This window comes from Lemur catta, chromosome 8, assembly GCF_020740605.2.
Source record: "Lemur catta isolate mLemCat1 chromosome 8, mLemCat1.pri, whole genome shotgun sequence".
NCBI classification, from domain to species: domain Eukaryota; kingdom Metazoa; phylum Chordata; class Mammalia; order Primates; family Lemuridae; genus Lemur; species Lemur catta.
In genome coordinates this window covers 97,758,064-97,774,041 of record NC_059135.1, presented here as the reverse complement: position 1 = coordinate 97,774,041, position 15,978 = coordinate 97,758,064, and positions in this window count along the sequence as shown.

Below are 15,978 nucleotides of genomic sequence, written 5' to 3'. Positions count from 1 at the left end.
GAATTTAAGTATTTCATGGTGGTGCTATTCTATTACATTTTTACTTGGATAAAACACTGCTTTTGATTTACTACATTGGTTAGATGTGGGTGGTTTCAGGAGCCTCCACTGATATTTTCCCATGTAGTAACTTGACTTTCAAAAAATAATCAAAAAATGGAAATTACAAATAACACAAAAAGTTTCTATATTTCTCTGAGAGCAATAAAACAATAAAATGCTTAATAAAATCATAAACTTCTGAAAAGTATGATGAAAGAGCAACAGAGTGAGAGACAAATAAGCAGAATGTGCACGAACACACACATACGCAAATAATATTATGTATTCAAAGGAGACATAATTTTAATTATTCTAAATAGTAAAAATAATAAGACACTTATAAATACAAAACTGTACCAATACATTTGAAAACTAAAAAGGACTAATCCTTAAATCATCTAATCACCAAAACTTGGTCAAAGGTAAATAAATAATGTGAATATACCTATAAGTATTAAAAGTAATAAAAATATGTCCCATAGAAGTTTGTACTATTTTACCGTTCAGCTTCAAATATCAGAAAAATGTCAATATTCTAAATTCTGTAGTAACATAAGATAACTTTGAGGAAATTTTCTCAAAATCTATATTTATATTTTTTCACTCATGAATATAGATGTAAAAATTTCCAAACTGTCAGTAGAAAAAAATCCATTAATGTACAAAGCGTTATCAAAGAGTAAAGCCAAGGTGCCATGTATGCAATACTTGTGTATCATAAAGTCTATTGATATCTTTCACCACATTTTGAACTAAATGATAGTCATAAGGTTTTCTGAATAAATGTAGAAAATGTCTTTAATCTATTTCAGCACCCATTTGTTTTAAAACCCTTGGCAAACTAAGAATACTAGAAAACTTCTATTACATGATAAAGATTATCTGCAAATCATATATCATGCCTAATAGTAGAACATTAGAAATAGTTATTTTAAAATCAGAAATGAGAAAAGTATGTTTCTCATTGCTGCTTCTACCAGTATAGAAATAAAGGCTCTGGACAGACCAGCAGGATCACCAAACAAATAACAGGAGGAAAATTTAAAAAACAGATCTGTCATTAGTTGACTAGAATATGATTTTCCATATAAACACAGGTTTTTTTAAAGGCAGATGCACAGTACAGAGCTCAGTAGGTTTAAAAAATATGTAGGATGAATATATAAAAATTAATTAAACATCTTTACATCAATTTATAGAACATATATTTTCAAGTCATATATTTTTAATAGCTGTAAATAGGAAAATCCCCAGAAATAAATCTCATAATTTTTTTGCATGGCCTCTAATGAACAGAAAATTTAAATGTGTGTGTACATATGTGTGTCTAGATATATGTAATATATATGTATACAAGTAAAATTTATATACACACACACGTTTTCTTTATGAAAAACCTAGCATTATAGATATGTCAATTATTCTAAAGTGCATCTATGTAGTGAAAATAGAGTTAATAAAAAATTCTTCCAGAGTAATTCATAGGACTTGACAGGTGGTTTCTATTTTGCATATGAAAAAGAGAGGATCAAGATTAACTAAGACAGCAGCATTGTGCAGAATAGCTAACAGGTGAGAACAAAACAAATGTTTATCAACTGATGAATGGCTAAAAAATATGTAGTACATCCATACAATTGAATATTATTTGGCAGAAAAAATAATGGAATATTGATACACGCTACAACATGGGTGAAGCTTGAAATATGCTAAATAAAAGAAGCCAATCCCAAAATGACACATATTTTACAGTAACATTTATATGAAGTACCCAAAATAGGCAAGCCCATAGAGACAGAAAGTAGACAATGTTTGCCTATAGCTGTGTGGGCAGTGGGGAATGCAAAGTGACTATCACTCAATACAGGGATTCTTTTTGGGGTAATGAAAATGTTCTAAACTTAGATTATGATTATGATTGTACAACTTTGTGATTATACCAAAAAAAATGGAATTGTACATTTTAAATGGGTGATTCTATAATATATAAATTATATCTCATAAAGATGTAGAAGAATATTAGCTAAGAAAGTTTTGAATTTTTTTTTTTTTAATTTCAGCTCATCATGGGGGTACAAAAGCTCAGGTTATATATATTGCCCATGTCCCGCCAATCCCCCTGAGTCAGAGCCTCAAGCATGTCCATTCTCCAGATGGTGCATAACGCACTCCTCATGTAGGCATACACCCATCCCCTCCCCCCGCCTCAGTCTGATATCCAGTTGGTATCATTCCCCAATGTGCATTTAGGTGATGATCAAAGAAACCAATTATCTGGTGAGTACATGTGATGCTTGTTTTTCCATTCTTAGGATACTTCACTTAATATAATGGGTTCCAACTCTCTCCAGGAGAACCAAAGAGATGTCATATCACCGTTATTTCTTATAGCTGAGTAATACTCCATTGTATACATATACCACAATTTACTAATCCATTCGTGGATTGATGGGCATTTGGGTTGTTTCCACATCTTTGCAATTGTGAAATGTGCTGCTATAAACATTTGGGTGCAGGTGTCTTTGTTATAGACTGACTTCTGTTCCTTTGGGTAGATGCCCAATAATGGGACTGCTGGATCAAATGGTAGGTCTACTTGAATCCATTTAAGGTATCTCCATAATGCTTTCCACAGGGGTTGCAATAGTTTACAGTCCTGCCAGCCGTGTATGAGTGTTCCTGTCTCTCCGCATCCACGCCAACATGTGTTGTTTTGGGATTTTTTTGATAAAGGCCATTCTCACCAGAGTTAAGTGATATCTCATTGTGGTTTTGATTTGCATTTCCCTGATGATTAGGGATGTTGAGCATTTTTTCATATGTTTGTTAGCCATTCTTATCTTCTTTTGAAAAATTTCTATTCATGTCATTTGCCCACTTTTTTGCAGGGTTGTTTGATTTTTTCTTGCTGATTCTCCTGAGTTCTAAATAGATTCTTCTTATCAGTCCTTTATATGATGTGTAGTATGCAAAAATTTTTTCCCATTCTGTAGGTTGTCTGTTTATTTTCATGACTGTTTCTTTGGCTGTGCAGAAGCTTTTTAATTTAATAAGGTCCCATTTGTTTATTTTTGTTGTTGCTGTGATTGCCTTAGGTGTCTTCTTCATAAATTCTTTGCCTAGACCAATGTCTGTAAGAGTCTTTCCTACATTTTCTTCTAGAATTCTAATCGTTTCCCATTTAAGGTTTAAATCTATTATCCACTATGATTTGATTTTTGTGAGTGGTGAAATCTGTGGATCCTGTTTCAGTCTTCTACATGTGGCTATCCAGTTTTCCCAGCACCATTTATTGAATAGGGATTCTTGTCCCCAGAGTATGTTTTTGTCTATTTTGTCAAAGATTAGATGGCTATATGAGGATGGTTTTTTATTTGGATTTTCTGTTCTGTTCCACTGGTCTGTGTCCATGCACTTGTGCCAATACCAGGCAGTTTTAAGAACCACAGCCTTGTAGTATAGTTTGAAGTCTGGCAAATTAATACTTCCCATTTTGTTTTTATTTTTTAAAATTGCTTTTGCTATATGGGGTCTTCTCTGATTCCATACATAGTGTATAATTATTTTTTCTAAATCTGTGAAAAATGATGTTGGTGATTTAATAGGGATTTCATTGAATCTGTAGATTACTTTGGGTAGTATAGACATTTTAACAATGTTGATTTTTCTGATCCACAATCATGGTATGGTTTTCCACCTATTTACATGTTCTGCAATTTCCTTCCTCAGTGTTTTATAGTTCTCCCTGTAGAAGTCCTTTATCTCCCTAGTTAAATAAAGCTGTGATTATTAAAACTGCTTGGTGTTGGCAGAAGTGCAGGGACACAGACCAGCAGAACAGAAGAGAAAATCCAGATATAAAACCATCCTCATATAGCCATCTAATCTTTGACAAAGCAGACAAAAACATACTCTGGGGGAAAGATTCCTTATTTAACAAATGGTGCTGGGAAAACTGGATAGCCACATGTAGAAGACTAAAACAGGACCCACAGATTTCACCTCTCACAAAAATCAAATCACGGTGGATAACAGACTTAAACATTAGGTGGGAAACTATTAAAATCCTAGAAGAAAATGTAGGAAAGACTCTTACAGACATTGGCCTAGGCAAAGAATTTATGATTGCCCCTAAGGCAATCATAGCAACAACAAAAATAAGTAAATGGGACCTGATTAAATTAAAAAGCTTCTGCACAGCCAAAGAAACAGTCATAACAGTAAACAGACAACCTACATAATGGGAAAAAATTTTGCATGCTACACATCAGATAAAGGACTGATAACAAGGATATATTTAGAACTCAGGAATATCAGTAAGAAAAAATCGAACAACCCTATCAAAAAGTGGGAAAGGGACATCAATAGACATTTTTCAAAAGAAGATATAACAATGGCTAACAAACATATGAAAAAATGTTCAACATCTCTAATCATCAGGGAAATGCAAATCAAAACCACAATGAGATACCACTTAACCCCAGTGAGAATGGCCTTTATCAAAAGGTCCCAAAACAATACATGTTGGCATGGATGTGGAGAGACAGGGACACTCATACACTGCTGGTGGGACTGTAAACTAGTGCAACCCCTATGGAAAACAATATGGAGATACCTTAAACAGGTTCAAGTAGACCTACCATTCGATCCAGCAATCCCATTATTGGGCATCTACCCAGAAGAACAAAAGTCATTCTATAACAAAGACACCTGCACCCGAATGTTTATAGCAGCACAATTCACAATCGCAAACATGTGGAAACAACCCAAATGCCCATCAATTCACGAATGGATTAGTAAATTGTGGTATATGTATACCATGGAGTATTACTCAGCTATAAGAAATAACAGTGATACGACATCTCTTTGGTTCTCCTGGAGAGAGTTGGAACCCATTATATTAAGTGAAGTATCCCAAGAATGGAAAAACAAGCATCACATGTACTCACCAGAAAATTGGTTTCCCTGATCATCACCTAAATGTACATTGGGGAAGGATACCAATTGGATATCAGACTGAGGAGGGGGGTGGGGGAAGGGGATGGAGGTATGACTACATGGTGAGTACCAGGCGCACTGCCTGGGGAATGGACACGCTTGATGCTCTGACTCAGGCAGATGGGTGGGACAGGGGCAATATATATAACCTGAGCTTTTGTACCCGCACAATAAGCTGAAATTAAAAATAAATAAAGAAAAAAAGAAAGAAAGAAAAGTAATGGGGACAGTGTGCAGCCTTGTCTGGTTCCAGTTCTGAGTGGGAATGCTTTCAATTTTTCCCCATTTAGTATGATGTTGGCTGTGGGTTTGTCATATATGGCTTGTATAATTTTTAGGTAGGTCCCGTTTATGCCTATTTTGTTAAGCATTCATATCATAAATGGGTGTTGAATTTTGTCAAATGCTTTTTCTGCATCTATTGAGAGGATCATATGGTCTTTATTTTTGCTTCTATTTATGTGTTGAATTACACTTATAGAATTACGAATGTTGAACCACCCCTGCATCTCTGGGATGAAGCCCACTTGGTCGTGATGAATTATTTTTTTGATAAGCACTTGGATATGATTTGCTAGGATTTTATTGAGAATTTTTGCATCTATATTCATGAGAGAAATTGGTCTGTAGTTTTGTTTTTTTGTTGCATCCTTTCCTGGTTTTGGGATCAATGTTATATTGGCTTGGTAAAACGTGAAGAAGACATAATTCTGAAGATAGTATGAATCTGATACTTTGATAAAATAAAAAGAATGAAAAATAATAGAGAGGTCAAAGATGGAGAAACGCATTAGTGAAAATTTGTTACCCAATTTAAAAATGGTTTTACAAATCACTGAGAAAGAAGATGGAATACTCAATAAATGACTCTGGAAAAAAATTTAGTCTTTCATATAATGTACACAAATAAATTAAATATAAATTGAAAACCAGAATGAGTAGCAAAACTTTAAGACTTTTTGGAAAAAAATGAGAATTTATTACCTTAACATAGGGAAGAGATTATTAAATTATTAAGGTTATTAACTATGAAATGTCAGATTTCCTTAAGTACTATGTTTGACAGTTGATATTTCTGACATTTCACTTTAACACTTCTTGTTTTATGTTTATTGTGAAGGTACATCCTTATTCTTTCAAAAGCATGGTTTGGCTCATGATTATCTTTCAATTTTTTTAGAGCACTTTTTATGAAACCATGGATGAGTTAAAAATTCATGTTGTTTTTGAATAGAAGCTCTGTCATGGAACCAATGCTGTGCCAACAGGTCAAAATATCAATGAACTGTTTGTAAAGGATGTGGCTACTCAACACACAGTATATCGATGGTTTGAGAAGTCCTGTTCTGGTAATTTTTATCTTAAAAATGAGGCATGTGGGTGACCTGAGACCCAGGTGGATATTGATGAGCTCAAAGCTGCAGTGGAAGCGAATCCACCTCAACCTAAGTGTGACTTAGCAGCAAGGTTGGATGTTACTGTTCCAACAATATTGGACCACTTGAAACAAATGGGCAAGGTAAAGAAGCTGGATAGATGGGCCCTGCATGAATTAAAAGAGCTACACTGGCTATGACCTCTAATATTATGGCAAATTAAAGTAGTCATGGCAGGCATTATTTCAGTATAATTTAAAGTAATGATGTCACCATTTTATCAACAAGTAGGATGTTTACTCTATATTTTTATATACCCTTACCATATGCCATATAAAGATTGTTTTTGTTTTTGATTTTCAAAGAGTCTTTTGTCTTTTCTTTTTAATGTTTCCTTTTTGAAACAGGGTCTTTCTCTGTCTCCCAGGCTAGAGTGTAGTGGAGTCATCCTACCTTACTACAACCTCACACTCCTGGGCTCAAGGGATCTTCCTGCCTCAGCCTCTTAAGTAGCTGGGACTGCAGATGCACAACACCACACCTGGCTAATTTTTTAATTTTTTGTAGAGACATGGTCTGGTTCTTGCTTAGGCTGATCTTGAACTCCTGGCCTCAAGCCACTTTTTTGAAGTGAGAGCACCTATGGTCTATGTCAGAGACTATTTTTTCCCAGTCTGCAAATTGATGTCACCAATAGTGCTCTCCTTTCTACTATTTAGCTGTCCTGGTGATCTTACAGATGACAAATACAAGTGTGAATATGGATTAAAAATAAATTTACCATATAATTTACTGACTGGAATGACATCTTCTGAGAGTGCGAGTAAGTATCACTCTGAAGCACACTGGTGTAACAGGTGGAACTAGCGTAGTGGTCTCCATCATAATTGTAGTCAGTTCCTTTTTAATAACTTCAAAAATGTGATGGCAGAAAACTAATACTTATTCCTACAAATTATATGTTGTAACACCAATAGCATGATTATTTGTACCCATATATTAGTGCAGCATCTGGCATTTGGTATGTAACTACATGTTACGATAAATGCATTTTGTTTTCAATCTCTATCACACAATTGGATTAGTTTGAGAAAAACAAGTAGCAAAAATACATCAGTAATGCACCATTCAGATAAACACATAAAACAGGACAGAGAACATGTAATTTTTACATGTGTTGCTAAATATGTATATCTTTGTGATAAAAATATATACATACACATAGGTAAAATAAATTAAATGCAGAATGGTAGTGATCACTTGAAAGAAGAACAAATAAAAACAAGAAGGGGAATCAGGTACCACAATTAAGTTGGTAATATTTTATTTTTAAAGCTGGTGGTGAAACAGGAGTTTTTGCTATATTATTCTTAATGTATTTGCTATATTTTGAAACACAAATTGATTAAAAAATGTAAATCAGTACCATTCCTACACTCCAACAACAGTCAAACTGAGAACCAAATCAAAGACTCAATACCCTTCACAGTAGCAACAAAGAAAATAAAGTAGTTAGCAATACATCTAACTAAGGATATGAAAGGCCTCTACAAGGAGAATTATGAAACACTGAGGAAGGAAACAGCAGAGGACATAAACAGGTGGAAAAACATACCATGTTCATGGATCAGCAAAATCAACATTCTTAAAATGTCTATACTACCCAAAGTTCTCTACAGATTCGATGAAATCCGTATTAAAATACCAACACCATGTTTTGCAGATCTGGAAAAATAATTCTACGCTTTGTATGGAACCAGAGAAGATCCCATAGAGCAAAAGAAATCTTAAGTAAAAAAAAAAAACAAATTGGGAGTCATCAATTTATCAGACTTCAAGCTATACTACAAGGCTATGGTAACTAGAATGGCATGGTACTGACACAAGAACAGAGACATAGACCAATGGAACAGAACTGACTACAGAACATAGACAAAAAACCATCTTCATATAGCAATCTAATCTTTGACAAAGCAGACAAAAACATACACTGAAAAGAATTCTTATTCAATAAATGGTGCTGGGGAAAATTGGACAGGCATATGTAGAAGACTGAAACAGGATGCACACCTCTCAGTGAGCTCTCACAAAAATCATCACATGGTGGATAACAGATTTAAACCTATGGCATGAAACTATAAGAATTCCACAAGAAAATGTTAGAAAATATCTTATAGACATTGGCCTAGGTAAGGAGTTTATGAAGAAGACCCCAAGGTCAATCACAGCAACAAAAAAACTAAATAAATGGGACCTGATAAAATTAAAAAGCTTCTACATAGCCAAGGAAACTATGATGATACCAAATGGACAACCTATATAATGGGAGAAAATATTTGCATGCTACACTTCTGATAAAGGGCAGGTAACTAGAATCTATATGGAATTCAGGAAAATCAGCAAGAAAAAAATCAAACAATCTCATTAAAAAGTGGGCAAATGATACAAACAGAAACTTTCAAAAGGAGACAAATGGCCAAGAAACATATAAAAAATTGCTTAACATCTCTAATCACCAGGGAAATGCAAATCAAAACCGCAATGAGATATCACTTAACTATAGTGAGAATGACTTTTATCAAAAATTCTCAAAATAATAAATGTTGGCTTGGTTTCAGAGAGATAGGGACACTCGTACACTGTTGGTGGGACTGCAAACTAGTAAAACCTCTATGGAAAGTAATGTGGAGATACCTCAAAGTGCTAAAAGTAGAACTACCATTTGATGCAGCAATCCCAGGACTGGGCATCTACCCAAAGGAACAAAAGACATTCTATAAAAAAGACATCTGCACTCGAATGTTTATAGCAGCACAATTCACAATTGCAAAGATGTGGAAATAACCCAAGTATCCATCAATCCAAGAGTAGACTAATAAAATGTAGTATGTGTGTACCACGGAGTTCTACTCAGCCAGAAAAAAACAATGGTGACCTAACACCTCTTGTATTATCCTGGATAGAGCTGGAACCCATTCTACTAAGTGAAGTAACACAAGAATGGAAAAACAAGCACCACATATACTCACCATCAAATTGGTGTTAATTCATCAATACTTAATGTGCACATATAGTAGTAATATTCATCAGGTGTTGGGCAGGTGGAAGGGGGAGGAGGGGATGGGTATATTCACACCTAATGGCTGTGGTGTGCACCATCTGGGGGACGGACACACTTGAAGCTTTGAACCAGCTGGGGCAAAGGCAATATATGTAACCTCAACATTTGTGCTCACATCATATGGTGAAATAAAAATAATGTAATGTAAATTACTAGTAGTGAAGAGTTAACAAATATGTGGTCTAATTCTCTTTATCCTATGTATTCATTCAAATAACACATTCTCCAAATTTTTTTGAATTTTCAAACTGGCATTGATCAGTGTACAAATCACCCTGAAATCATTTAATAGATTTGCTACTGCTGCATGTCTTGGTTGGAATTACATAGACCAGGTCCTATAATGTCCAGTACCAGGTGTTTAGAGAGCCATATAAAGAAATAACAGGGCCTAATAATGCTTGTTTTATTAATTTTAATAAGATTCTACAAATGATATTTTGAAATAAATTTTAGATTTAGCATATAGTTTTATTTATTAAATCATTTTACAGAGGGCTAACTACAGCAAATTAAAAAAAATCAAATTGAAAATCAACAACAATTTAGAGTTTAAGCTACCAAGCTATAAGCTACAGGGATCCTTAATTCTATACATAGTTATTTTCTATGAGAAAAAAAAAAAAGGCACGCAGTTAAACAACTAGTTACAAGACTAATGTTGTTCCTCTAATAATTAATATTTTCTTTTCTCACTTATTTTTATCTGCCATTAGTAGAAGAGCTCTACATGAAGAGTTGAGTTGTCAGAAGGTATTTAGGTTATTAAAACTTTAAGGAAATTCTGCATAGCAACTACATAGTTAGACATCTTGTTTGTTACATTCACTCGTTATTATCATGTACTATGCACTGGTGCAGAATATCATGGTCCCTAATGGGCTTGCAATCCAGCTGGTAATTAAATAATACAGAAAAATGGTAAGACACACACATACCGGCAAGATTGTGGGTTCAAAATAAATAATATCTAGTCTAGAAAGAGCATATGCACGTGTAGCAGTTGATGGCTTCAGAAAGTGACAGTCAACATAAATAATTTCTGAAACAATATAATGCCTTCATAGTTTTAAGAGAACTATATAAAGGTGGGTGTCACTGTTTCTTGTAATTTATAATGGCCAATTTTATTTGAAGAAAAAAAAAAGACTATGGGCTCCATGATCCACTGATCTTTATCTATAATAGTGAACAGGGAGTAGCATGGTGGCAGGCTATGTCTCCACACAGAAGGAAATGTACTGAAATTGCTTTTTCCATTACATTTACTGGGTTTCTGAGGGAATTCACTCACTGTGTATGAGTTCAGAAAAGGAAAAAAACAAAAACAAAAAAAACCTCAGAAACGCCTGGGGTAAATACAAAAGGCTTTGATGGAGAAGATTTTGGAGATGGACAAGATTTTTACAGGGGAATAGGATGAGAAAAGGTAGTAGACAGCATTTCTCTGATTAACAATTCTTCCCCTTAGGAAGAAGCTGCTGATCTTAACCAACCTCAAGTAATTTACCTATTTAATTTTCACAAAGTCTTTGCTATGAAGGCAGGTGCTGGAATTCAAGCAAGGGAATGAATTTAATATTCGGGAGTGAGGCTATGTTTTGCCTTTCCTGCAGTGTTACATAACTAGGATACAAGTTGAGATAAGAATGAAAGATAAGAAAATATTGCTTTTGTTTTTGTCCATTTAGATGGAAAATTGTAGTCTGTGTAGTTCTTCAAAATTACTTTAATCTGCATTGAGTTCCAATATTATTCAAATAATAATGCCTAGGATTTATATAAAACCCTTCTTTAAGGGAGCAAAGGAGTTTTATGGGTGCTATCTAATTAGTCCTCTTTATAGCCCTGGGTAAAAGAGGGCTGGGACCAGTGGGCCCATTATCACAAATGAGAAAATGTGAATATGAAACCCTAACTAGCTCACTTAGCAAAGCAGTAGTCATGGCTGCCTGGAAATGCTCCCCAGCCCTACCAAGTCTCCTTTTTTTCATGCCAAGCCTTATCAACTTGTCAGGTGGAAAGATGAACACAGGCTCTGCACCCAAAGAGACCCTCAAATGCTTATACCAATACTTATACAATGTGTATTGTTAGCTTAAAAGGGTTAGTCTGCGCCCTCTTTCTTCAACAGAAACCTCACCAACTTGTGGACCCTATCTTGGGTCTTGAGCACACTAAGGCCCAAGGCTTCCTGCATGCCTCCATAGGTATAAAAACATCAATACTTCACCCACTGTCAGGTCTGCACAGCTTCCACACTTTTCTTTCTGACTTGCCCACAACACATGTTCCTTTTTTTTATCCTCATTTCTACAGGGCTTTTCTAAGTGATTGTTTAATAAATTAATTTATATAAAGTTAGTGATAATTTGAACAGACTATCTTTGAAAGTCACTTCTGATGCTTCTCGCATTAGGGAAGCAACCAAAAAATGATAAATTCTATAGTTTCACACATTGTGAATGATTAAGAGAACTATGGGTCAGAGTTTACGCTATTTCATGAGTCGAATACATGGGTGGGGTAGGGGCTCAAATACCTTCTCAAGTGCTAGGCATTTTCAAATCTTTTCTCTAATTAGGATCCTTAATTTTTCCTATTACACGACTGTGTTTTAAAATAGCACTCACTGTCACTCTCTAATAGATACCATTTGAGTCATAAATTATATGGTAAACTTATCTTTAATTTGAATTTATACTCAATCACACACAATTTTTTAAATAATGGTAAGAATTCTGAGAAATTAAGTAATTTTATAATAAATCATACATATAATGAATGCTGCAGCCAGTACTCAAAATTTAAAGCACAGTGTTTAGCACATGGAACAAAGCACAGATTATTTTTTAAATAAGCTGACAAGATTCATGGTCCTTCCCAGTATACAATGATATCATGTTGTGCCATCAGAAGGGATTAAATATTCCATGGTAACTAATTACAATAAAGTTTTGTACCTCAGTTACATGTTATACCCATCATGTGTTGAGAGGAAGGGAGAGGTCTGGAAACATATTGGATTTTTTTATCAGGAATGTTTTTAATTCATAAGTCAATTTTTAAAAGTAGATTAGTTGAATATATATCCTACTTTCAGATTTAATTTTGGTTAAGCAATATTTTGATGCTATAGTAAATGCTATTTTTAAAAATAATGTTTATTTGATTTTTTTGTATTTTTTTTAAATCTGAAAAACTTACTAAACTCAAATACCATGCAGTATTACTCAGCTATAAGAAATAACAGTGATATAGAATCTCTTATGTTCTCCCGAAAAGAGTTGGAACCCATTCTACTAAGTGCAATATCCCAAGAATGGAAAAATAAGCACCACATGTACTCACCAGCAAATTGGTTTCCCTGATCATCACTGAAGTGCACATTTGGGAACAACACCAATTGGGTGTCTGGCAGATGTAAGGGGTGGGGGGAGGGGATGGGTGCATACCTACGTAATGAATGCGATGTGTACTATCTGGGGAATGGACATGCTTGAAGCTCTGACTCAGCGGACTGGGGGGCAGGGACAATATACATAACCTAAACTTTTGTACTCCCATAATAAGCTGAAATTAAAAAAAAATGGATTCAGATGATGTCAACCTGATCCATCCATTAAAAAGTATCTCTCATGAACTGTCACCCAATGTTTGTGGTGGCCATTGACAATCATTGCCTAGAGCCACGATTCCAGTAGGGGCTTTATTTTGATTAATCACTCCTTTCATGTTACAAGTATACCACAGAGATAATTTACCCTTGAATTGGTTCAGCTAAATCAGAAAAAAACTAAAATTCCACACATTTCAAAAAACAGTAAACACACTTTTTACAGTTATTCCAAAAAATAAAAGTAGCAGCCTTCACAATATAGATTTTCTCACTTTGAGAACAAGAACCCTATTGTAATATCTAAAAAATTCACAAACTCCTACTTGATAGTACTTTTCCTTTTAATACATATTGATTATAAAAATATAAATGATGAGCCTGTAAATAGATTGCTATTATGTTAATCATAACAGTACTCTGCTCATGCTTAAGATACATCAAAGCATATGTCATAGGGATAAAATAAAATATTGTAAATTTAAAAAATGTATAATTTAAAAAATTTGTCTTTTGGGGTCTTCTTAATAAATTCTTTCCCTAGGTCCATATCCATAAGAGTTTTTCCAGCATTTTCTCCTAGAATTCTTATAGTTTCATGCCTTAGGTTTAAGTCTGTTATCCATTTTGAATTAATTTTTGTGAAAGGTGAGAGTTCTGGATCCTGTGTAAGTCTTCTACACGTGCCTATCTAATTTTCCCAGCACCATTTATTGAATAAGGATTCTTTTCCCCAGTGTATGTTTTTGTCTGCTTTGTCAAAGATCAAATGACAATATGATGATGGATTCTTATCTGTGTTCTCTACTCTGATTCATAGATCTGTCTCTGTTTTTGTTCCAGTACTATGCTATTTTGGTTACTATAGCTGTGTAGTATAGTTTGAAGTCTGATAAAGCAATCACAGCAACAACAAAACTAAAAAATGAGACCTGATCAAATTAAAAAGCTTCTGCACAGCCAAGGACACAATCAACAGACCAAACAGACAACCTATAGAATGGGAGAAAATATTTGCATACTATACATCCAATAGAGGGCTGATAACCAGAATCTATAAAGAACTCAAGCAAATCAGCAAGAAAAAAATTAAACAAGCCCATTAAAAAGTGGGCAAAAGACATGAACAGAAACTTTTCAAAAGAAGATAGACTAATGATCAAAAACAAATGAAAAAATGCTCAATGACTCTAATCATCAAGGAAATACAAATCAAAATCACAATGAGATATTACCAAACTCCAGTGAGAATGGCTTTTATCAAAAAGTCCCAAAACAACAGATGCTGGTGAGGATATGGAGAGAAAGGTACACTTATACACTGTTGGTGGAACTGCAAACTAGTACAACCTCTGTTGAAAGTAGTATGGAGATACCTCAGAGAACTAAAAGTAGACCTACCACTTGATCCAGCAATGCCACTACTAGGTGTTTACCCAAAGGAATAAAAAGACATTTTATAAAAAAAGACACGAGTTCAAATATTTATAGCAGGACAATTCACATTTGCAAAGATGTGGAATCAACCCAAATGTCCATCAATATGTGAGGGAATTAATAAAATGTGGTATATGTATACATGGAGTACTACTCCTCCATAAACAAAAAAAATGGTAATCTAGTATCTTTTCTGACAACATAGATGGAGCTGGAGGCCATTCTTCTTAGTGAAGTACGGAAAAACAAACACCGCATGTACTCAATACCAAACTGGAACTAATCAATCAACACTTATGTGCACATATGGAAATAAAACTCAAGGGAAATCAATTAGATGGGAGGGAGGAGGAGGTGATGGGTAAATTCACACCTAATGGATATAAGGCACACACACTAACTGGCTGAAGAGCACACTTATAACTTTGACTCAAACTGTACAAAACCAAATTTTTTAATGAAAATGTGTGTATCCCTATATAATTTTGAAATAAAAAATAAGAAATAAAAATTTTATGTTCATATTCTTCTGGGTTTTTTCCATATAAATTATCTACTACTGATAATAATTTTATTTTTTCTTTCACATTCTTACATATATTAGTTCATTTGTTTGGCTATAGCACTAGCAATGGTCTCTAATATAATCTCAAATTAAAGTGATCATGGCAGATTTCATTGTCTCAGTACAATCTAAAGGGAATAACTTCATTATTTCATCAACCAATGGGATGTTTACTATATATTTTATGTACTCTTATCATATAAAGATTCTTTTTGTTCTTGATTTTCCAAGTATTTTTCCTTCTTAAATTCATAAACACATCATAAATTTCATCAGAGAATTTTCTATATCTATTTTAATGTTCATATAAAGTCATCTCTTAAAATGTTAATACAGAAAAATCTATCAATTACATTTTAATCAATTTTGAATTCCTGACATAAAGTCAACTCAGGGAAAATATATGATCAGATTTTTACATATTAATGTGTTTGATTTGGTAATATTTTGCTTTGAATTGAAAATATATTTTCTAGAATGAGATGAACCTACAATTTTATGTTTGCCTGCAATTTTCTCTTTTTCATGCTGACCTTGTCATGGTTATTAGGGTTTTTAGCCTCATAAAATAATTGGAAGGATACATTTTCTTTTTTTATTATCTGAATGATTAATTTAAGATTGGAGCAATTTCTCACTTTACAATGTAATATTTTGGCTAGTAATGTCATGTGAAAAATCTTTATGAGAAGAATTTAATTACGAAGTAAATAACATTAATCATTATATGACCATTCAAGATTTCTTTATCATTTTGTGTCAACTTTTATAAACAATATTATTCCAGTGATTTATACATTTCTTAAATATATATGTTTTGTTA